This window comes from Neofelis nebulosa, chromosome 7, assembly GCF_028018385.1.
Source record: "Neofelis nebulosa isolate mNeoNeb1 chromosome 7, mNeoNeb1.pri, whole genome shotgun sequence".
NCBI classification, from domain to species: Eukaryota; Metazoa; Chordata; class Mammalia; order Carnivora; family Felidae; genus Neofelis; species Neofelis nebulosa.
Window position 1 is genome coordinate 43,713,949 of NC_080788.1, and position 24,607 is coordinate 43,738,555.

Sequence of the window (24,607 nt, forward strand, 5' to 3'; positions counted from 1 at the left end):
GGGGACCCGAGCGGGGCGGTGGCTCACGCGGAGTGAGCCCCCCCACTCTGTGCGCCCTGTGCTCTGCCGGGATGTTGTCCCAGGGCCTCCCAGCAACCCCAGCAGGCGCCTGTTATCCTCTTCCCTTGAGAAATGAGGGCGTCGAGGCCCAGACAGGTTGAGGAACCTGAGCCCGTATTCCCACCCGGGCTCCTCGACTCCATGCTCTGTGGTCTTTCCAACCACACAGGCGTAGAGTAGCAGACCCTGGGCACCCCACGTTACCCATACTGGGACTTTATCTCATTGTTATGGAAAAATCTTGGCTTCCAGGATGCAGGTTTGAGCCATGGCTCCGCCATTTACTGTGTGAATTTGGCACGGGACTTTACATTTGTGAGCTTCATTTGCCTTATTTGTAAAATGGGGGCCACTCCACTTAACTGTATGACCTTGTGAGGAATAGCTGGGAAAATACAAATGCTAATCCTTGTCACTCTCATCCTTGGTGGGGATTTTTTGGAGGGTGTGGTGGATGAGCTGAGCGCTTCTTCCATCGTTAGCTGCACTTGTGCTTTCCACCTGGGGTTTGTTCTGTCCACCCAGGCCCATGGCTGATCCTTCAGGGCAAGCCTTGGTTGTCGGGGGAGGGGATGGGGGCAAAGAGTCAGGGGAATACAGACTGTAGGCTTCCCTGGGAGAGAGGAGACTACTAGGGGAGGAAGAGGAGAGGGACAACTGCAGGACACCGTTTTGCCTCGCCTTTGTGGGGCTGCCTTAGTGTTTTTAGGAAGTGGGGCTGGAAGGACTCAGGGGATGGGGGTGGGGTAGAGGTGAGGCTAGTAGAAACCACATATTGGGAGACGGCGTCCCCATGATTGAAGCCCAGGCCCAGCACCTGCTGGCTGGGTGACTTTGTGCAATTTACTCAACTTCTCTGCACCCCAGTCCCTGCATCTGTGATTCTGTGTACCCCACAAGTCATTATACGGATTTAAAAAAGGAAAGGAGGCTGGACGGAGAATAACAATATTGAGGATACACAGTTTCTAAAAATCTGGGTTGCCGGGTTAACATGGAATATTTTTTTCTGATTTGTGAACTTACGGATATAAAAAAGTCTGACAAATGGACAGAATTAAACTGTGTTTTAGTGTACTTTAATGAATAATCTTTGTTTCGAAGACTCACAGAACTTTGGAATTATGGTTAAAAATCTAGGCTACTTAATCACTGTTGATAAGGAATCCTTTTTACTCCTTTTTCCTAATGTCAATTGCAAGAGGAGCTTGGGAGAAATCATGACAAAAGCAGCCAAGAAAAACAAAATGTTCTCCGTTTCCTGTAACTATTTTGAACACATCCACTGATTTTTTTTTTTTTTTTTTTTTTTTTTTTTTTTTTACCTGTTGACCCTTATTCCCCAACAAGGACAAACACTTCCTCCCTGAATGCCATTTTCTTTCCATTTTCAGTATTAATTGTATGATAGCCTTCTCTAGAAACCAAAATAAGGATTTGCTTGATGATAAATAATGTCACAGTGCATGGTCCTGGACTAACACACTGCACCACTTCAGGCTTGATGTTTCCCTATTATTTATTGTGCCATGAGTATAGCTCTCAGTTGGATCCTGGTCTTAAATCAGGGATCCCATCACAGAACCTAATGTGAAAGAAAGCCAGATGCTCCAGGAGCCTCCTTTATTTATCCTCTCTGGCTTGTCAAGCAGTCAGAAAACGGAGACTCGACATTAAAAGGTATGTGCAGAATAACTCTGTCTGGTTGCTAATGATACTGTGATGTGGCGAAACTCCAGCTATTGCTGATGCTGCTGTGAGCAGATCTGCATTCTAGAGGAGTCAAACCCAAAGTCCTGTGTCTAATAAGACATTTAGCATTTCAAACTTACAGCCAGAGCACCCTCAGGGCATTTTGAAATTTTTTTGAGTCTTCTGGGAAATGCAAAAGGGTCAAGGAATTAGAAGAGTTGTTTAAAGAATTTCGAGGTTGACTCAGTTTGTGAAAATCCACTGCCATACCCGGGTATGGAACAGGACGGGTCCCCCGATGAGCTGTATCTGGGTCAGGTGGGTGTTATTCCCACAGGCACATCTACCGAGTGCCAAATGTGTGCCGGGCCTGGGCTGCATGCTGCAGGTGGATACAGAGGGCAAAGCCCTTGGTCCCTGCCCTAACTAACCTGTACTCTTGAGAGATGGGCAAACAAATCGTTGCCATATCTAGAAAAGGCTTCTGCAAGACTCCCTGTGAGGGTAACTGGGAGCCTGTTGGCCTCTGGCCTTGGGGTATTGATTCTGAGGAGGATTTCTGGAGTCTCCTCCCTGACCTCTGCCTCCTGGGAAGCAGAGGTGACTCCCAAGTGCCAAGAGGGTGATTTTCAGGGGTCCTCTTTATTCACTTCCAGACAGTAATTAACCAAAGAGCAAGGAAAGGCAGTTCCATGAAAGAAAAGTGGTAGCAGGTGAGATCCTGGATGAAGTCTTAATGTGCACAGGTAGATATCTCCCTTTACCCCCCAGCCCTGTGCCCACAACTGGTAGGGAGGCAGTGTGGTTGAATGGAAAAACTCTATCCCCTCTCCTGGCTGCCACTTGCCGGGCATGGAGCCAGTGATATGCTGGTAAACCAGGTCTCAGAGCAGGGAAGAAAAAAGCTCTGATTTGTAATGTTTGCCCATTTCCATGGTGTAAATACTCCTGTGATAGCTGATTTCAAGCTAGCAATAGTTTTTAATGCCTGGCTTGAAAACTTGCTGAAAACTGAATAGGCTCTGCTCAGCCACAGAACCTGCCTTCAGCACACCCCTGCATGGATCCTCCTTTCTCCATGGATAACAGTTTCTGCCCTGCTACCTGCATGGCTGTGGTGACAGTGGAAGTAAGGCAGACTGTACCATGGTCTGTCATAGTGTGTGGCATACAGGAGGGTCTCAATAAATGTTGGTTCCTTTAACCCCTTTTCTCTCCATGCTTAGAATGACAAAGTGATCAATGTCATGCTGATCATTCATTTATTTGATATTTATTGAACACCTGCAAAGAAGGGTTAGTTAACCTGCTAGGCCCTCAGGGTTAAACACAATGACAAGAGTCTTGCCTGCAAGCATCTTACAGACTAGTGTGGGAGACAGAGCCAGGGGTCAGGCAGAGCCTGGACAGGAGCTCAGGGACTCGTGCTGTGAACTAGCTGTGTAGGGCTCGTCATGGGAGCAAAGAGGAGGGGCAGAGAGAAATAGGTTTTTTTCAGAGTTGTTTTTTTTGTTTTTTTTTTTGGAGGAGGGGACATGTACTGAGTTGTGTAGCCTGAGGTAGATAAAAAGGGCAGAAAGTCACTTTCAACCGGTGTAGACAAGAGACTTTGTTTTCATTATTGCTCCCCTCAGGATCCTTTTCAGACATTTTTTCCCTAATCATTCCTCCCTTCCCTCATGAGATTTTAAAATATGCTGCGTATCTGTTTATATACTGCATGAATATTTGTGTTTTACGTATTAGAAGAGTAAGAATTTTTTTGCTCCCCTTGAACTAAAGGGCAGTAGTGCCCCCTGTTGAAAATGCATGCTCCAGGTGAAAAGCCCCAAGGCGGTGGGTGGTTAGAAACCATGACTCTTCTTGCTAACCAATGAGCACACAATAAACAGTTAGTGAGTATTTGCAAAGTGAATGAATACATAAATAAATGTCACCGGCCAATACAAAGAACTAGTGCAAGAAGTGGATCAGAAGAATGAAACAGCATAGGCTAATGAGGCAATGTAGGGTTTTGCTTCTATTTACAAATTATGAAACCAAGGCTCAGGGAGGAGTAAGTGATAGGGTCGGAGAGGTAAGTTGGGTCCATTTTGTAGGTCCTCAGATGCCGGACTGAGATGTCCGATTCCATTTGATGAGATTCTTGAGCCCTCAGCTCACGTTGAGGAGAGATTACCCATGGCTCTTAGGACTCTTCATTGCACCCCTTAGCGATGAGCCAAGATGTGGACGCCAAGGCAGAGATGAACAACCACTGGCTAACTTATTACGCTCCAAAGTTTTAATGAAAGAGCTACAATTACCAAGCTCTCTGCCTTTGGCACTTGAGAATCCATCTCAATTTCCCCTTTCTTTCTGAAGCGACAGTGATTAAGGATTCATTCTGCACATAAAACAAGTGATCAATGGCTCCTGGCAGTTGCCATTGTCTATCCCCCCCACCCCCATCAGTAGACAATGTATCTTGGGGAGCTGCCGGGGCCTGAGAAAAATGAGTTTGCCAGACACAGTTCTATTTTGATTTAGATCACAAATAGCTCAGCTCAGTTTTTACATTGATAACAAGGAGATGGGTTCCATTTCCTGAGTTCTGCAATCTCAGAATAAGTCCATCTTGCAAGAGAGATCGATCTTTTTGTTAGTTGTAATGTACTGTACCCAAATTTTTGTGGTCTAGCAGACACATGAGGAAACTCAGGCCAACTGATCTGGCCCCTTTCCTGGACCCTCAGAGATCAGTGGGGTTACCAAGCCTGGGACCCTGGTTCCTCCTACGTCACCCCAAATCAGTCCTCACCAGGGATCAGTGGTGTGCATCTGCCCTAGAGAGAGGATAAAGGCAAAGGGAGAAGCCAGGGTGAGAGGAGGGACCGTCAGCCAATGGCTACAACACCCAGGTGGGTTGGGACGTGGGTGAGGGCAGCAAATCCAGTGGGTGCAAAGGGAGGCCAACCTCCACTCTTTTTTTGTGGATAGACTAAGACTGCCAGTTTGCCTGAGGGGATTCCAGGGGGGAAGCTGAGGCACTTGAAGAAAGAAGGTTCAACCTCCCTACTCCATATCCTAACCCGAAATGTTCTCCTTCCCCCTAATCCTTTTCTCCTAAAGGGGGCTGAATACTGAATTTGCAACTGAGCAGCCAGTTTAGGAGTAAGAACCTCTCACAGGAGCAAAGGGTGAGAAGTGTCAGTAGAAGCCATTGCTGAGGCCTCTGGGGAAGTTTCACTGAGCAGGAGGAGGCATTTGGGCAGATGATGAGGGGAGAAGTAGGGGTTTTCCAGCCAAGCAAATCAGAGGAGGGGCATTCGAATCATAGAATACCATCCAGGTGAGGACAAGGGTCCTCTGGAGTTGGCTGGGCAGAGGTTTCGAGGGAGGATGGTGGGAGGTGGGGACAAAGGGTGGGCCAAGTGTCCAGGGACTGTGGCGCTGGGGGGTTATTCTGAGGCAAGAAATGAATTCATATAAAATAGTGTGTGCTTATAATTTCAATCATGAAAGTAACTGTTGAAAATAAATTTCAGAAGGATAGAAGCCAAAATGTTAGCAGTGTTTATCTCTGGTCGTCACAAGTGACATTTTTGTCCTTTGTTATACTTTCCCACACATTCCCTCTGTCAATGAGCATGTGCTACTTTACTTTTTAATTTTTTGACCTATTTTTAATTTTTTGAGGAACCCCCATACTGTTTTCCAATGTGGCTGCCCCAGCTTGTATTCCCACCAGCATGCAATAGAGATCCTCTTTATCTGCATCCTCGCCAACATCTGTTGTTGCCTGAGTTGTTCATGTTAGCCATTCTGACAGGTGTAAGTTGGTATCTCATTGTGGTTTTGATTTGTATTTCCCTGATGATGAGTGATGTGGAGCATTTTTTCATGTGTCGTTTGGCCATCTGGATGTCTTCTTTGGAGAAGTGTCTATTCATGTCTTTTGCCCATTTCTTCACTGGATTGTTTGTTTTGTGGGTGTTGAGTTTGATAAGTTCTTTATAGATTTTGGATACTAACCCTTAATCTGATATGTCATGTGCAAATATCTTCTCCCATTCCGTCAGTTTGCCTTTTAGTTTTTGCCGATTGTTTTCTTTGCTGTGCAGAAGCTTTTTATTTTGATGAGGTCCCATAAATTTTTTTTAATGCTTATTTATTTTTGGGAGAGAGAGAGCACGAGTAGGGAAGGGACAGAGAGAGAGGGAGACACAGAATCTGAAGCAGGCTCTAGGCTCTGAGCTGTCAGCAGAGAGTCATACGTGGGACTTGGGTCCACAAACTGCGAGATCATGACCTGGGCCGAAGTTGGATGCTTAACTGACTGAGGCACTCAGGCGTCCCTTGACCTATTTATTTTTAAATAGCTTTGTTGAGTTATAACTCACATACCATATAATTCACTCATTTAAAGTATACAAATCAATATTTGTAATAGGTTCACAGAGTTATGCAATCATCATCACAATTACTTTTATAATATTTTCATTACCCCCAAAAGAAGCCCTGTAACCATTAGTAGCCGTTCTCTATTTTCTCCATTCATTCCCACTCCTGCTTTCTATCTATAAAATTGTCTCTTCTGGAAATTTCATGAAAGTGGAATCATACAATATGTGATCTTTTGTGACTGGCTTTTCTTTCTTGAAATCATATTTCTAGGGCTCATCCATGTTATAGCATGAGTTGGTATTTCATTCCTTTTTATGGCTGAATGATACTCCATTATAACCTTTTTGTTTATCCATGTTAGTTTAAATGGACATTTGCACTGTTTCTATGATCTGGCTATTATGAATAATGTTTCTGTGAGCATTCATTTGCAAATTTTTATGTGAACACAGGTTTCAACTGTCTTGGGTATATGGACCTGAGAGTGGAATTGCTGGGTCACATGGAAACTATATATTTAAATTTTTGAGGAACTGTTTTCCAAAGCAGCTCCACCACTTACATTTCTGCTGGCAGTGTCTGAGCATTCCAGTTTCTCCCTATCTTCTTTAGTACTTATTGTTATTATTACTATTTTTTATTTTAGCCATCCTGGTGGGTATGGAGTAGTGTCTCATTGTGGTTTCAACTTGCATTTCCCTAATGACTCATAATGCTGAATACCTTTTGATGTGCACATTGGCCATTTATATATGTTCTTTGGAGAAATATCTGTTCAAAGCCATTGTCCATTTTCAAATTGAGGTTTTTGTCTTTCTTTGTTGAATTATAAGAGTTCTTTATATATTCTGGTGATGACACCTTTATTAGATACGTGGTTTGCAAATAATTTCTCAAATTCTGTGAGTTGTCTTTTCACTTTCTTGACAATGTCTTTTGAAGCACAAAGACTTTTTATTTTTACAAAATCTTAACTTATCTGGTTTTTTGTAGTTGCTTGTTCTTTAGGTACTAGGAAACTATGGTCTAATCCAGGGTCACAGCGATTCACCCCTATGTTTCTTTTTTCTTAGAGTTTTATCTATTTATTTTTGTACTTATTTATTTTGAGAGAGAGAAATACAGTGCATGTGTGCAGGAGAGAGAGCAAGTGGGGCAGGGGCAGAGGGGGGGCAGTGCGGAGCCTGATGCAGGACTTGATCTCACAAACTGTGAGATCATGACCTGAGCCAAAATGAAGAGTTGGACACTTAACCGACTGAGCCACCCAGGTGCCTCTCTTCTAATAGTTTTATAGTTTTGGCTCTTACATTTGGGTCTCTGATACGTTTTGAGTTAATTTTTATATATGGCATAAGGTTCTAATTTCATTCTTTGTATGTGAGTATCCCATTGTCCCAGCACCATTTGTTGAAGAGACTGTTTTTTCCCAGTCTATTGAATTTTCTTGACACTCTTGTCAAAAATCAGTTGCCATTAAAGGTACAGATTTATTTGAGGACTCTCAGGTGTATTCCATTGATCTATGTGTGTGTCTTTATGCCAGCATTTTATGCCACACAGTTTTGATTACTGTAGCGATGTAGTAACTTTCGAAGTTGTAGTATGAGTCCTTTAACTTTATTCTTTTTAAGGATTATTTTGGCTTTTCTGGGTCCCTTGAATTATTATATGAATTTTAAGATCAGCTTGTCAATTTCATCAAAGAGGCCTTCTGGGGTTTTGATACAGATTTCATTGAATGTGTAGATCAATTTGGGGGTTTTACTTTGAATGAAAGAAGTGATCTCGAAGTGAGGCAATGTGGTATAGAAGAGGTTATGGATGAGTGTCAGTCAGGCAGGCATCAGTTCATGTCTGATTTCTCCCTCTGACTTGGTTTGTGAGCTTGGGCAAATTAAGTCTTCTTCTTTGGGCCTCAGATTCCTCACCTGTAAAACAGACCCAAGGATGTTCATTCTAAAGTGTTTTGAGGATTAAATGAGTTCACCTATGCAGGGTGTAAGGCCAGTGCTTGGCACGTAACTGAAGTGTCCATCCATTTCCTGGGGCCACTGGAACTCACCCAGCTAACAGGAGGGAAAGCACCAGGTTAGAAAAATGTAAAGGCTGGAAAGGACCTCAGTGAATAAATTAACACATTTAAATGTCATCATCTGCGACCTTAATCTTTCCCCTGCCCCTAGAATCATTTTTTCCTTATATCTTTGCCAAAATTGTACCCACCCTGGTAGCCCAGTTGGAAGTAATCTTCTCTTTTCTGAACACACCTGACACTTTTTCTTCTCCAACAACATCTGATTCTGTTTGCCAGTTTTCTACAGATTTGAGTATCTTGACTCGACTTCTAAATTGTAAGCCAATAGCAGCAGGTTTCAGCCATGTCTTCCTTGAAATATCATTGTGACAAGGCTGGATAAAGCATGGCTGTGTTTATGTTTAGACACTGTGTATGTGTGTGTCGAGGGGTCATTTTCCTGCACTTTTCCCCCAATCCTCCCCAAGCACATGCTCCCTGCCTCATGCGCGAGGAGACTCTGCTAACAGTGAAATGCTGAAGGACAGAGGTGAGTTGACTCTTGAAGACCACTGAAGGCTATAGAGATTTCTTCTGGCTTCTTGTTCTGCTCACTTCATCGCACACGTCTGGCACAGCTGGCAGGCAGCCAGCACCCTCTCCAGTAGGGAGGAGTTGCTTTTAATTTTGCCAATTGGACAGATGGAATATAGTATCATGTCTTGATTTGTACTTCTTGCATTACTGCTGGAGTTGATTTTTTTCATGTATTTATTAGCCATTTGTACTTGTGTTTTGATTACCCTTTCCAGCTGAAGTATTTCACCATTTGGATTTGAACTGGCAAGGAATAGACTGGTAACTAGTAGGAGATAGAGTTCAACAGCTTGTTAGGGGCTGATAAGTCAAAAGTTTGGAACTGGCTCACTGTGGGCGTGTGAGGGTGGGTGAGGTGCCTGAGAGACCTAGAGATTCATCACTGACTTCATTCTGTGTCACTGTAAGTCATGGTGGCACGTTTATGCCATGTGGTCCCTATTAAATGCAGATTTTAGCACTGTAGCCTTCTGCATAGAGCTATGGCTGAAATCTGTTTCTCTTAATTCTTTCATTTAAGCTTCTTTGCTGACTTCATATGTTGACGCCTCTGTCAAAATGTCTCTTAGGTGTGCACAGGCTTCTGATCACGTCCCTTGGAAAAACAGAGTTGAACATTACACATCCCTGTTGGGGTGAGAAACTGCTTTTTTGTATCTGTTGCCAATTGCCAGTTAATTGCTGATGAAAGCTAGAAGCTGGGCTGGGGCTGGAGACACAAAGGCAGAAAGGACTCCATGTGTTCACTTGCCCCTGGGAGAGTTGATGATGCCTAGAATGTGGTATTGGAGCAGGATACTGAGATAAAAAGTTGTACTAGGTCCTGATGTTGAGTCCAGGGTGAGCTGAGAAGTAAGCACCTTGTCTTTTCTCAGAACCCAAGAGAAAGGCTTTGTGGATGGCTTCACAGAGCTGGAGATGCTTGGACAGAAAGTGGGTGGACAAAGGATGACCATGCCCTAGGAGGAGGGGACAGCTGGGGCAAAGGTCTGATGTCACTAAAGACCTTGACATGTGGGAAGCGGCAGCCGATTGAGATGACTAGGGCTTTAGGGCTTTGGGCGTGGATGGTAGAGATGACTGATGAGGATGAAAAGTGGGTGTGGCTTGGAAGAGGCCTTTGGGTGATGGGGATGTATAGGTGGGACAGCATCAGAGTGCTCAGAAGAGGGAATCTGCTGCCCTTGTCTATTGATGGGCTGAGGGGATGGGAGAGCTTACTCTGGCTTCTGGTTTGGGAGCCTGGCTGGATGGTGTTGCCAGGAATTGAGACAGGGTGTGTAAGTAATGAGTTCACAATGGAACACATTGAAATGTTGAAATGGAAGAGTCTGTGGTACATGTAAGAAGCTGGGGGTTTGGGGAACACCACATGTGGAACAAGGAGTACCTGTGAGAGAGAGAGGGTAGAGGAAATTCCCTCCAGGTCAGTTTCTGGGAAGCCTGAAGAGGAGGCACTTCCCGGAAGGAAAGAACCCGTGGTATTGTCACATGCTGCAAAGAAGTTGGGTGAGGTCAGTGTTAAGATGGATTTGGCACTGTAGCATTCAGCTAAGGGCATGGGCATTAAGCTGAGATGAACCTGGGCTTAAAACCTGGCTCTAGCACTTAGTATCTGTCGGGTCCTAGAGATGTCAATTAACCCGAGCCTCAACTTCTATATCTATAAAAGGGGGAGACGGTAGTAGTAGCCACTTGATAGAGTTGTTGTTAAGTATTAGTTCGGGTATGGCAGGGAAGGTACTTAGCACAGATCCTGGCAACATTGTGAGCAGACGATAAATATTACTATTACAGTTAAGGTAGATAAAAATGGTAACAATATTTTTTACAAACTGTGACAGAATTACATGAGAATATGCATGAATGCCATGACTCTTGTTCAGTCTTGGGTGTGTGGGTATGATATTATGATTTATAATAAGAAATATATATTTAGTCTTTGTCCCCTTTCCTGGCATAGATCTAAAATCCTTGCGGTTTCCAAAGTAAGAACCATAAAGTTGTCTTTTGTTATGTCAATGAGATGACTTCTGGAAAGCACCTATGAAAGGGGCTTTGTTGCCACGGAAACCAACCATGTGATTAGAGGGTTGGAACTTTCAGTTCCATCCTCCACCTCTGGTTAGGGCCAAGAGGCTGGAGATTGAGTTCAATAGCTGTAGGCCAATGATTTAATCAGCCAGCCCTGTGTAAGGAGGCCTCCCTCAAAACCCCAGAGGACAGAGTTTGGAGAGCTTCTGGGCTGGTGAGCACACGGGGACTGAGTAAGAGCTGCACGCCTGGAGAGGCTCCCCGTACACTGCTCTGTGCGTCTCTTCCATCTGGCTGTTCCGAGTTAGATCCTTTTCTAGTAAACCAGTAATCTAGTAAGTAAAATGGTTCTCTGAGTTATGTGAGCTGCTCTACCAAATGAATTGCACCCAAGGAGGGGGGGTCACTGAAACCTCTGATATGTAGCCAGTTTGTTAGAAGTACAGAAGACAGTCTGGGTTGGTGGTTGGTATATGAAGTTGGGGTGTGGGCTCAGTCTTGTGGGGCTGAGCCCTTAACCGGTGGAATCTGATGTTATCTCCAGATAGGTAGTGTCAGCATTGAGTTGGATTGTAGGACACCCAGCTGATGTTGAAGCATTGCCTGGACACATGGGAACCCCGTCAGAAACATACACACACACAGTGTGATTGGGGAGCACAGTGCTTAGTAGGGGTGAGAGCTTTTGCTGTGTCTTAGGAGCTCATGTCTTAGGAGCTGGGACCAGGCCAGGAGTAGTGTGGTGTGTGCTTAAGAGGCACCTGGAGTCTGAACCAAATCTGAGAACATTAGATTCAAGTTTAACGTGGGTGGGTTTCATCTGAGAGGTCCGAGAATACTTTGGGACTGAAATGATAGTATTAGGTGGGAGTCGGGTTTATTTGTTTGTTTGGTTTTTAGTGAGGCTCTGAAACATAAATCCAGACAAGGCTAGGTTAATAGGTTCCAAAGGGCGAGTCTTCTAGGCAGACTTGGGCAGTGTGAGCTCAAATGGCAGGTGCTTGCTTTACAGGGAACTGCAGCTTAGTCCCCTCGTGAGAACTCTGGAGCTTGCTCCACCCTGCACTGCACGGGCATGCGAGCTAGAGACTATCTGCAGACACTGCTGGCTCACAGGCAGGGCTATGCATGTTCCCAGGCCTGCCTATCACTGGCCCAGGACCAAGGCCTGGAGTTCTGAGCCTTCAGGTAACAGGGTACGCTCTGGGCATCTGGGGATCATTGTTTGCAGACTGATGTTGTGAAAATGCCCAGACTGGGACTTTAGGTCAAGATTTGTTCATGCTTTGAAAGTCCCTTGATTTGAAATGCATTGCAATATTGGATGAAATATTTAAAAAATAACTTCAACATAGTTACATTCAATAAGAAACAGCACAGTTGAAGATGGCAATTGAGGTTAAAGACTTGCTGGGCTCTTGGACTTGGGAATGGGCAGATAGGGCTTGGAATATGGCGGCCATGAGATGATAAGGACCAGACGTTCTGGGCTTATAATTGGGGACTGGATCCTAGCTCACTGGGTGAAACTAAGGGCTTACTGCCAGCTTTTCAGTTACTGCTTGGAGATGCAGCATATTCTAGAGCTGAATTCCCAGGTGAAGGGAAGGAGCAGAGGAAGCTATACCATAGGACCTCACCTATCCACTGTTGATCCAGTGACGAGATCTGTGATATCCCCCAAGATCACCTCAAAATAAGAAACCTGAGTCGCCATGATCAGATCTGAGTCTAGGCTAGGAGTCTTTAGGAAGGAAACTGAACAACTCCCAGACAGGGAGGGGTAAGAGGAGAGAGAGGGAATTTGCTAACCAAAGTTGCAAAGCACATGAAAAAAACTAATACTGAGAAATACCACCAGTCAGCTCAACAATCAGTAGAATTCACTCCCATTGAAAGTATAATAGAGTAATCTGAAAATGACTTTAAAACGAGTATGTTTGAGATTATCAAAGATGGTATAAAGAAAGGAATACTATGTAAAAAGAGCAAGATGTTATGAAACAGAATCAGGCAGGTAGAAATGAAGAACAGGTGTGTATGAAGATGAACTAATTAGACCCTGGAAATGAAAAATCAAGTAACTAGAATAAAAATACATTCAGGAGACAAGATCAATTCTGGACTCAATGTGTGCAAGAGAGTACCAGTGATTTGGGATATAACACTGGGGAGTTCATCCCATATGTTGCAGAGATAAAGAGATAGAAAACAGAAAAGAAAACTGAAGGGACATGGAGGACTGAGACTCTTCAACACCTGGGCTTCTAGAAATAGATAATTGAAGGAATTGGAGAAAGCAGCTTTCAAAAAGATAAACATGAAAAGATTCTGAACTTGAAAAAAGACACGAGCCCTCAGATGAGAAACACTTGCTAAATGCTGAACAGGAATATGATGCCCTAGCACAGTGCCTGGTATACAGATGGTAGCTGTGCAGTAGATACCGGTTCTTCTCCCTCTTTCCCTCCCTCTCTGACTCCCTCCCTCCCTCCCTCCCTCCCTCCCTCCCTCCCTCCCTCCCTCCATACCTCCCTCTTTCTGGAAACAATTGCTGAACATCTGGTATGAGCTTGACACTGTGCTGAGCTTTGGACAAACAGAGAAAACTATAATACGTTCCCCCTGACAAAACAGCTGAGAGTTTGGTAGCTAAGACAGATGTGTAAACAAGTATATGCAATGAAGCTACAAGGCCTGAGACAGAAATCTATATAGAGCCTGGAAAGTATAAAAAGGAAGGAAAGGTGTGTGTGTGTGTGTGTGTGTGTGTGTGTGTGTGAGACTTAACACAGTAGGTGATACTTCCGTAGTGTCATGAAGGGGGACAAGCACCGAAGAGGGAACAGCACAGAGAACAGAGGGACAAAGGCATAGAGGCCTATGCTTTTGCACTTGGGGAACCTGTAGGCATCTTCCTGTGGTTGGAGGGGATGTGTGTATTTTTCCTTTTTTCCACCCCATGTATTATGAACTCCCCAAAGTAGGCGGTACTTTCCCTAGAGCATATCCAGTAGGGTCTGTCAGCTGACCTTTAAAAAGCATCCTGCTGATTCACCTGCATAGATGCAGGAATCTCTTGGTGGGTGCATTTCGTCACCACATTTTGGGAGAGCGGAGTCTCTATCCCTGTGTTGTTCACATTCAGGCAGTCCTTAAGCCCAATTCCCTTAGAGTATGTGCTCCAACAGCCCCTGGAAGGTGCTGATGTGGAGAGAGGCTGATCTGCCCTCGCAGGTCCTTGGCTGAATCACTAGGGGAGAGTTTCTTAGCTTCTCTGTTCTTTCATCTGTCACTGAAGAATGACGGTTGCCTGCCACCTCTGTGTTTCACAGATATGTTGTTATCAGGGACATTGGCAACACTCTTTGATATATGGAGATGAAAGATGCTGGATTAATTCAAAGCGTTATTTGTTGTTTTTCACTATTATTACTAGTTAAATTGCTGAACACACTTTTGACAGTCTTGTCAGAAGCTCTCCCATATGTCCTCTCCCGTGAAGAGTAAACATTGCCTTCAGAGGCTTGACTACTATTTTTTTTCTTTCTTGGCAGTGAAAAATGACTTCAAATCACAGTATTTAGGATGATGATATTTTTGATGTGCTTTCTCCTTTTTCAAGCTCTTACTCTACTCCCTACCCCTGTGTAAAAATGAAAGGGCCAAGCCTTGCCTTGGCCTCCAGGGGTCAATGTCAGGAGGCTGACAGATGATGAAGAGGGGTGGCTACTCAGAAACAAAGACTTCCTGGATGTTTACTTTCCTGGTGGGCGTTAGCAGGGCTGTAGGAGATTTGGTCTACATCTCTGGTTGTTACTGTGTCTTGAGACACCTCTGAACATAGATCTACCTTCTTTCCTAAATCACAAGGTTCTCGAGGGCTTGGATTTTGTGCAGTCACTTTTGGCCCCTGAGCAGAAAATAATTGTTTGAAGAGTTCGAGGTTTTAGGGTCCTTCATCTCAAATTTCATCCAAGATCATAAAAGAAGCCCAAGCAATGCCTTCACATGTTTTTGTGAAGTCTGCAAAAGTAAGATATTTTGACAACAATCAGCTAAGAACACAGCTTCTTCCCATTTAGCTGCTTCTCCATCACATTTCTCTTTGTGTTCAGGTGGTGTGGAGTGACCACGGACATTTCTGGAATTCTGCTAAAGGAAAGTTGTTGGAAATAATGCCAGTTTGACTGCAGTTTGCAAAGATCATTGGGAACATATCCATAAAATAAGTAAGAATTGACAGATTCCTGATTTGGACCTATGTGAAGAATACCTCCTTTTGTCATCTTCATTTATTGAAGAACTATGAGAAAATTCAGATGAAGATTAATAGACTCTGAAATGAAAGTGAAAAGATGCATGATGAAATCAATACAAATTCTTCACTTCCTGATGTCAGAAGTGCAATAAACAGTTTCAGGTTCTATTAAAAGGAGAAAATCTATACAAAAAAGAGATACATTTTGGAATTCACAGGTACTTCTTTAGGGCCAGGTACTTCTTATCTGTAGCTAGTCTGGGCATTGTGGTATGTTTAGCAGCATCATTGGCCCCTATTCACAGTGTGTCAGTACTGCCTCCCCAGTTGTGACAACCTAAGTTTGCAGATTTGCCACATGTGCCCTGGGGGCACAATAGCTCTTTCTGAGAACCACAGAGGTGACACTGAAAGGGTGGAGAAGAAAGGATCTGACTTAGGTACTTTTGGAAATTTGTATTTTGACCTTATACAGTTAAGGGTAGAGATAAAAAGTAGTGCACACACACACTTTTCCTCCAGAGATATGGGTTAGCAATTCTGAAACTGCTTTCTGTGTATATTAGACTTGAGCAAGTAAGAAAATGTATTGTAGATAGAGGAGGTTTCTTACTGTGAGAGAAACAAGTTACAACTAAGGAAAGAGGAAAGTGTAGAAGGAGTCTTGTTGTGCTGGACTGGACTCAGAGAATTAATAGGAGCTCTTAGTGTATGTAACACATACAGATAGATACAAAAATAAATATGGATGTGTGTGCATACATGGGCTAATGTACATGCAAAACCATTCTTCTTCTGCCCGTGAGAGTGCTGAGATGCAATGAAACTCAGGGGCAACCAGCATACCTAATACTCATATCTTGCTTTCTAAATACTGCTCTCCATTAAAAGGATAAGTAGCCGATTCCAGGGCCGATGTAGAGAAAAGACAAGATGATCCTGGAGCATCTTGTGGTGCAAAAAAGTAAGGAACTTCTTAAAAAGGAGGGGGGCATGTTGAAGGACATAGGAATCAATCTGAAATAACTCTTAATGGTTAAATCTAGAAGAATTTGAGCAAGAAAGTCAATTAGGATAGTATTGGATTATAACTCCAAGAATAAAAGAAGTAGCCATGAGTCTACAGCCAGGTGAAAAATAGCTGACAAATGAATAAATGTGGTAGAAGGAACATGTGAAAGAATTCCACTTAATAAATGTAGAAGGTATGTGAGAGATAGAAAATTACCCTTGAAATCATGGTGTTACCACAATAATAATCTCTGTAAGCAAGCTCCACTAATGGATCATAAAATTAGAAGATGAAAGTTTAAGGAGAACCAGGATTTTTGCATAATCTTAAAATATCTCGTTCTAAATATTTGCTAAATACAAAAAGAGAAACAGTAACTTTCCAGTGGAGACACCTGGCACATGCCACCTGTATCAAGTGATCAGGGTTAATGCCAGCAGTAAAAAGCCTGCACCATCACTTTCACCTGACCTGATGCACTGGGGCACACCTCTCTGTGGAATTCTTTTTTTTTTTTTTTTTTTTTTTAACTTGAAACACAAACTTATTTTGAGAGAGAGAGAGCATGCAGAGAGAGAGGGAGAAAGAGAGAATCCCAACCAGGCTCCACATTGTCAGTGCAGAGCCCGATGTGGGGCTCGAACTCACAAACCATGAAATCATGACCTGAGGCAAAATCAAGGGTTGGATGCTTAACCAACTGAGCCACCCAGGCGCCTCCCCCTACTGTGGAATTCTTTCCAGTAATGTATAAGCTCAGTTTAATCATGAGAAAATACCAGAAAATTCAAATTGAGGGACCTTCTCCAAGACACCTGACCAATGTTGTTGAAGAAGGTCAAGATCAGGAAGGACAAGGAGAGACTAAGGAACTTATCACAGACTGGAAGAGGCTAAGGGGACACAAAACTAAATGCAGTGTGGATTGAATTTAAGGACTTAAATGGAAAAACTAGTGAAATCCAAGTGAAGTCTGTAGTTTTGTTCATAGGATTGTGTCAATGTTAATTTTTCACATATGATTGTGCTATAGCTACATAAAATGTTAACATTAGGGGAAGCTGGATGGACTCTATACTACTTTTTGCAACACTTCTGTGAGTCTAAAATTATCTCAGAATTTAAAAAAAAGTTTTCAATTAACCACCCAGAGGAAAGACTGAATTATCTTTCTAATTTTTAGATAGGAAATATTATAAAATAATTGCTACATGAAGTGGAATGACAGAGTATGCTGTGAAACATGTAGGAAAAAAACAACTTTATAGAGGTATATAGAGCAGTTAAGTAAGAAAAACATTATTAGATTTGTCAACTTCTTATCTTTGTAATTTATGGTGATTTATTTTATTTAAATGTTCATTTTTGTGCTTAAATTTGTATTCTTAATCTCAAGAGTCAAGCAGAGAGGGGATGTCTGTTATACAGATTGGTTTCTGGTCCCATTCTGTCCATCCCTCCTGGCCTGTGCAAGTGACTGCTCTCCACAGGCTTGCCACCATTCTCCTCTACATAATGGTGAGGTCAGCAACCTTCCTGCTCCCTCCACCCGTAATTTTAACACAGTCATAGTGGGTCTGCAAAAAAGACCCAATGGTTGAATAAAGTTCTTGGAATCCTGCTGACCTAAGACTGCTCCTAAATTTCCTGTCTATCCAGTTCCAATTTACATCTCTTTTCTGTGTTTTATACTCATTTGAGCTTGGTTATTTGGGATCTCCAATGAGGAGAAAATGTATGTGCTTTTTCTTTTATTTATGTTATTTTCTGCCCTAAAAAAATGAATATTCTCTCTTTGAAATGAAAGAAATTTCTTCTAAGACATTCCAGCCCTAACAATGACCATTATGAATATTTTGATATATCTGCTTCCTATCTTTTTCTTATGCATAGGGATATAAATATGTGTATTTTAAAACATAATGGTACTAATGCTATATGTACCATTTATTTCTTACTAACAGTACAGTGTAAATATTTTCTCACAATTTTTTATCTGGTCTTTACACACATCATATTAGTGACAGTACCTTCTTCTGTTGAATGACTATTACCATTTACTTAACCATTCCTGGGTCACTGGATGCCGTGATGTACTTTATTAATGAAGGATGTGCATGCACATGTCTGTATATGTCTGTATGTGGCACTTTTATAATATGCACTAGGGTATGGCTACTAGAAAATCTCAGATATGTATATGCAATCTAGAGAAGGGCAAGGTCTCTGCTGGGTCTTGGAGTCATCCCTTAAATGCTGTGAGAAGTAGGGTGGACAATATCGATAGAAAGACAAGTTTTGGTTCTAGGAGGGGTCTGGAGTTCAACTTTGTGGTTGAGCTAAATGGTTTTTCTACTTCCAGGATGTGTGCCTAAGAGGATATTTATTAAGCACCAGGAGAAATGAAAATTAATGCAAATGTCTATTAGCCACTAAAGCCCATGGAAGGGCAGAATGAGACATTGCAGCAGAGAGGAAATGCAATCCATAATAATGGAGCAAACAGCATGTGTGGAGACTTCCAATGAAGACAGAGACTTGCAATGTAATTAAATCAAGTCCTTGGACAGCTGAGAAGCAGGGCCGTTAATGTGCTGAAGCCCACTCTGCAGCAGAGGAGGCTGAAGATGCATTAGAGATTAGAACCTTGGCTTCCCATGTCTCTGAAAGCCCCACCATTCTTGTGGCATAGTATCTCAAAGAGAATGATCGTGCTGATTAGTAACATGAGTGATATGGAGGGTTTGGATTCTGTAGATTTGCCTAAGGTAATGGAATGCAGACAGTCATTTATGTATTTGCAAAAAACAATAATATTTTACCCAGGGAGGGGATTATTCAGTTAATTCAATTTTGGACAGTCTGCCTCCTAAACAGTCCTTATACTTTGAAGGATATTGGTGACATTCAAAGGTCCAGAAATGCTTGGCATGGAAAGAACAATGGGAACTTAAGACACATCAGCCCAGGAACTGCGTAAAAGCCAGCTAAGTACTTTGAAGCAAGCTGGTATTAGAGATAGTCAACAATTTACCAGAGAAACCCCGAGGATTAGAGGGGCTGCCACTCAGCTCAAAGAAAGGGCTTTGTATCAGAAGCCCCAGCTCTTGCCATATATGCCATCTTGATGCCCATGATTTCCCACAGATGTTTCTAAACAAAGCAAAAATGCTATTCTACACACGTCCATAGACCCTGCCAAATTGAGAGAGTTGGGATTCTCTCAGGGGCCTGCTCAACTGCTCAGTGGAGAAAGGAAAATGAAAGAGAGGAAATTGTTCTTTTGGTGCAGAATGGAGTGGGCTGAGGTGATTCCCTGTACCATGTTGGCATCTGACAAGATGAGAGTTATTTCTGAGCCCAATGTAGAGAGGATGTCATTGCCCTTTTTAAAGTGACTGTTTTTTCACCCAGTGGAGGCAAAAATCGTTAGGTGGATTTATTTCCAATAAGGCAATATTTTTCAGAAGGGAAAGGTAATAAATTCTAGTGACAAAAATCAGTAAACAGCTTTGGATTCTGTTTCTTGCCACTCCTAGGGTGATATCCCATACTTTGGTACTAAGGCTTGTTAAAAAAACAAAAATTCACCTGAGTAAGTGTAAAGAATGATGACTTGATCATGATTGGGTACCATCTACCAGATAGAAAAGAGCTCTGAGCTGCTGTACAAAGTGGATGACTTTTTAAGCAGGAGGAGGCAGGGCAAGGAAGTTACTCCAGCAAAGAGTAGATTGTTTCAGGCAAGGTCACCTACCTTTAGGGGACTGCAAGGGTCTGTTGAGTGGATTACCTCACTAATGTTGACCAGGAATCCAGACTGACTGGTTAAGATTCCATTCCTGGGAGAGGCTGAAACCACAGTTAGGTTAGGCATAAAGTTTCAGGTGACGTGGGCTTAGCACAAGTGATCGATTTTGGGCCTCCTGTCTCCTTTTTAAGAGGATCTTTGTGATCTGGGCATTTTCCAGATTTATTTTCCATCACATTTCTGCCAAGATCATGCTACAGCAAACTTTGTGGTTTCTAGAACATATTAGGTTGTCAGTCCTCTGGGTCCTGAAATGTTGATGAAATAGATGCTTTTCTCTGTTATATGCACTTTGCCTTGGGAATCTTCCATACATCCTGCAATATCCAACTTGACATTTATCCCCTCAGGGAATCTCTGTATAAGAAAAGACTCCAAAAGGAAACAGTGTACTCACATTAGGGTGATTCCAGGAGTGTTTAATAAAGTTACCAATAGAAAAAATAGAGATACTATTCATAGAAGAATGGACAAGGTTTAGACCTATCAGTGTCCCTAAATCCAAAGGGATGGGAAAAGAGAGAAATGACCAGAATCCAAACTCAGAAGGACAGAATTTCACTTAAAAGGCTATCTTGACAAAAATCAGGCCCAGCTGATGAAATAAATATTCTGGGTGCCCTCTCTTGTCTTCCTCTGATCTCCTATTGAAGTTCCCCTTTAGCTGCTCAACGAGAATTTGTTGAGATCCAAATGGATCAACCTCTGGGCAGATATAGGGCAGGGAGAGAAGGAAGGAGAGTGGATCTGAAGGAGAAATAGAAAATATTCAGCTCAGTCCATCCCTTTTGTCCTGTAGACTCCATTGTTGTTCTTTGTGTGAAAAGTTCATATTCTCCAAACAGCAAATGCAAAAATTCCAACAATTCAATTTTACTTATATGGGAAACCTAGCCCACTAACCACTACTGATGTTAGTGTAATTGGAGAGAAAATAAATAATTAAGAAACATAAAACATAGTTATTATAGTCCCTAATTCTGTAGCTAATCTTGCGGCTCATGTTGATAATCCCAGCTGTTTTCTCTTACCCCCAATTCCACGTTCTCCTTTCCTTTGCCAGACCCATAGGTTGGGTGAGATTCTTTCTCTTTATTGCTGAGGATTCTGAAATGTTTATTCCTGTAAGCTCAGAAGTCTTGACGGTCTTGGTTTTATTGTGTCCCATTGATCAAGGCCACTGGGCAAGGGAGTACTGCAAGGAATTCTAGTAATTATTTTGGTTTTCAAACCTAACTTGTTTTTATTGAGTATCAGCAGTTCATTTTCTTCTACCCAGCAATTGGGATCATGCACATTTATATTAGCCATTGGAATAACTCCTTTAAATTCCTTATTGTTTAGTGGTATGAGAAGCCCAGAAAGGTTAGGGGTCATCTCAGCTTTCAGTTTATTGGAACCATCACTTAAAAACCTATTGAGCCCAAAGCTATGGGAATGGGAAGCAAAAATTCCCTAAGTGAGTTATTGGGAATAATAATTGAGGGAACTACTTACATTTCTACTATTAGTTTCTTGAACCCAGCATCCTGACTGGGAAAGATGAAACCATATAGAGGCGGCTGGTTTAATGGGTGTTTTGCATCTTGCAGGAAAAGTAGCCTAACCTCATGAGGTGATTCTCCAGTTCGACCTTAACTAAACCCTTAAGCTTTCCTACTGTTTCATCAAGCTAGCTGCATCTGAGTGTAGGTACAATTCATTCCTCAGTGTGAATGCATGCCTGACTCTCCTTTGTTATTAAATGTGTCCCCTGGTTGGAAGGAGCATTGTATGAGGTATCGTAGTCTCGGATAAGGTATTCTGTAAGTCTCTCAATAGTGGCTTTAGCAGACAGAGTTTGGGGAAGAATGGCAAACATATACCTGAAACATGTGTTTGATCCTGTGAATATAGAGCATGGATCACTTCATAATCAGAAGGATCTAATGTAGGCAATTTGCTACCAGGTATCTGGCTTGTCCACTCAGGGTCTGGTGCCACTCAGCATTGGTCTCCACGGATGGCATGCTGGTCACTCAGTACTGGAGGTAACTAGATCAGCCTTGATGAAAGTAAGTCCATACTGTTCAAAATGTGCATAATCTTTATCCCTGCAGATATAGCCACTTTGTAGGTTAGCCGGCATTGTACCCATTGAGCAGGTAGGTGTCAGATGACTGGGGAAAGGGACTGCCTGATGTCCACTGGATCGGTCAGCTTGTGTACCTTATTTTTGGGAGTTGCCTCCACTGTGGATGTCTCTAGTGGATATTTAAATGGACAGGTGTCTTCACATTCTTTACCCATTCTGAGAGATTTGTTCTCTTACTTCTCTTTCTGTACTCACTTACCTAATTTCACCAGCCAGCCTACCTACTTCTCGTGAGACAGGGAGCTTCGGGACATTTCTCCTACATGTTACTTGTTCTTTTATTTATTTATTTGTTAGAGAGAGAGAGAGAATGAACCAGAGAGAGGGACAGAGGGACAGAGAGAATCTTAAGCAGGTTCCATGCCCAGTGAAGAGGCTGATGCAGGGCTCGTGAGATCATGACCTGAGCCAAAATTAAGAGCCAGATGTCTGACTGACTGAGCCACCCAGGCATCCCACATGTTACTTGTTCTTAACCTTGGCATATGGATAGATTTCGGGAAGTTCATGAACTTGGATGGGAAAAAATTTATATCTCCATTTTCACAAACATCTAACTGAATTAAACATCTAAACTAATTAAAATTTCAGTTATGAATGGCAATTAATGACCTGCGTTATTGCTCGTAGTACTAGCTACTAGCTAGCCATTTCATGAATGGACATCACACAATCTTTAATAATACAGTACAGTTGTTTGTAGATACCTTGAAATGTTATCTGCATCACTACTTTGAAAATACGGTGGTTCTTGGACATGTTTCTAGAAGAAACATGGTTTCACTCATCCCGTATATTCAGGTTTATGCAAGAGTACACTTTGGTAATCCAGATGTCTGTGATGCTCTTCAGTATTCCCTGTCTACAACTGTTGGTTGATAAAGTTGGGGAAATAGTTTGGTGGCTTCAGAGTTTTCTAAGGGTTTGAAAAACTGGATGGATGATTCAATGAGAATTTTTAATTCTGTATGGGATATTTCCAGATTTGGATTTGCCAAGTAAAAGAAGAGAGAAAAGCCATATACACTAGACAAAAATGGGCTGCTTTGTGGACTGGAACAGAAGGAGAAAGCTGATAGCAACACTTCTTAAATGGTGACATCGAATCTAGAAGAGTTGTTTTAAAAAAATCCATTCTGAAGTCTGTCACTTAGAATTGGCAGTTTTGCTATCCCCCTCAGTGTATGGCTGCATGTAAACAGACATTTTTCTTAATGTATATATTTTTTAAGTATGCTACGGGCCCAATGTGGGGCTTGAACTCACAACCCTGAGATCAACATTTTTCACTGTAGCCAGATCCTTGCTTTTGCTCCCTGTGTGAATGCTGATGCATTTGAAAAATTCTTATTTTGTTGAGTCCCTTTCGTATTTTGGAAATGATAAGAAAAGTTTTTTTTTTTTTTTCCTCAAACAAAACTCTGCCTAGAAATAAAAGCTTCAGACTCTGCACAGATGGCGCTTCTACAAGACTTGATGATGCATCTGCTTTTGGTCTGTAGTGAAACTGGAAGCTCCTCACATTTGTGTCACTTACTCCTTTTCACACGGACATGAATTGTCATTATGTTTCCGTTATGTCAACGATTCTGAGAATTTGATAAATGCCAAAAGTCATCAACTTTATCAGGAGACAGTCTCTGAATCATAGTATTTAAAGGGTTCATCAAGAAATAGGAGTAGAGTATGAGGAGCTTCCCTGCCACACAATGGTCCTTTGGCCAGAGAACCTTTTAGCCACTGCTAACAAACTGAGGGCAGAATTTTACCTTTTCACAAAGAAAAAGAAAACCCACCACTCTTGAACCTTTCTGAAAGAAACAGTTTATTCATGAGTTGGCCTACCTTGTAGATATTTTAAACCATATGAATAAGATAATAAATCTTTCAACTCAGGCACTTGAAGCTACCATTATGGATGCTACTGAAAAATTAAAAAAAATTTTTTTTTCTTGACTTAGCGACTGATAGGGAAGAAAAAAGTAGAGGCCAGCATCCTTACAAACTTTCAATTGCTAGACGAGTTGCTTTTCCAAGATGAAGGTGAGATACAAAATTCTGTCAGTTTCTGAAAAGATAAAACAGAAAACACCTGGGGACTCTTCAAAAGTTTTTTTAAAAATTTATTTCTATCTTGATGGCACTAAAGTTGAATTACGGACTCACAATCCCTCTTTCTCTGATATAAACTATATTGAAGATGTGGACTGAGTGAGCCAAAGAAGAACATGTTGGTTTTAGGACAAAGGACTCCCTGCGATTGGAGTTTAATAAAACAGCCTTGAAAATGTTTGATGTTCCTTATGAGAACCCCATCTTGATCTAATGAAGTGACCTATGGAAACTTCAGTTCTGCTTGTAACATCGCATCTTTGTGAACAAGAATTTTTAACATTTGGAATCATTGAAACAAAAAGTCAAAATTATTTGGTTGTCCAACTTTATGTGTGTATGTTGCCAGTCAATGATCACCCCAGGGTTTAATGTTATTTTACATGCTTAACAATGGGAGACCTTACAATGACCTGTCTTTTGAAAAATAAGTTTAACTTCAACTTGCCTATATTATACTATCTTGTTATGTAATATAAGAAAGAAGTATA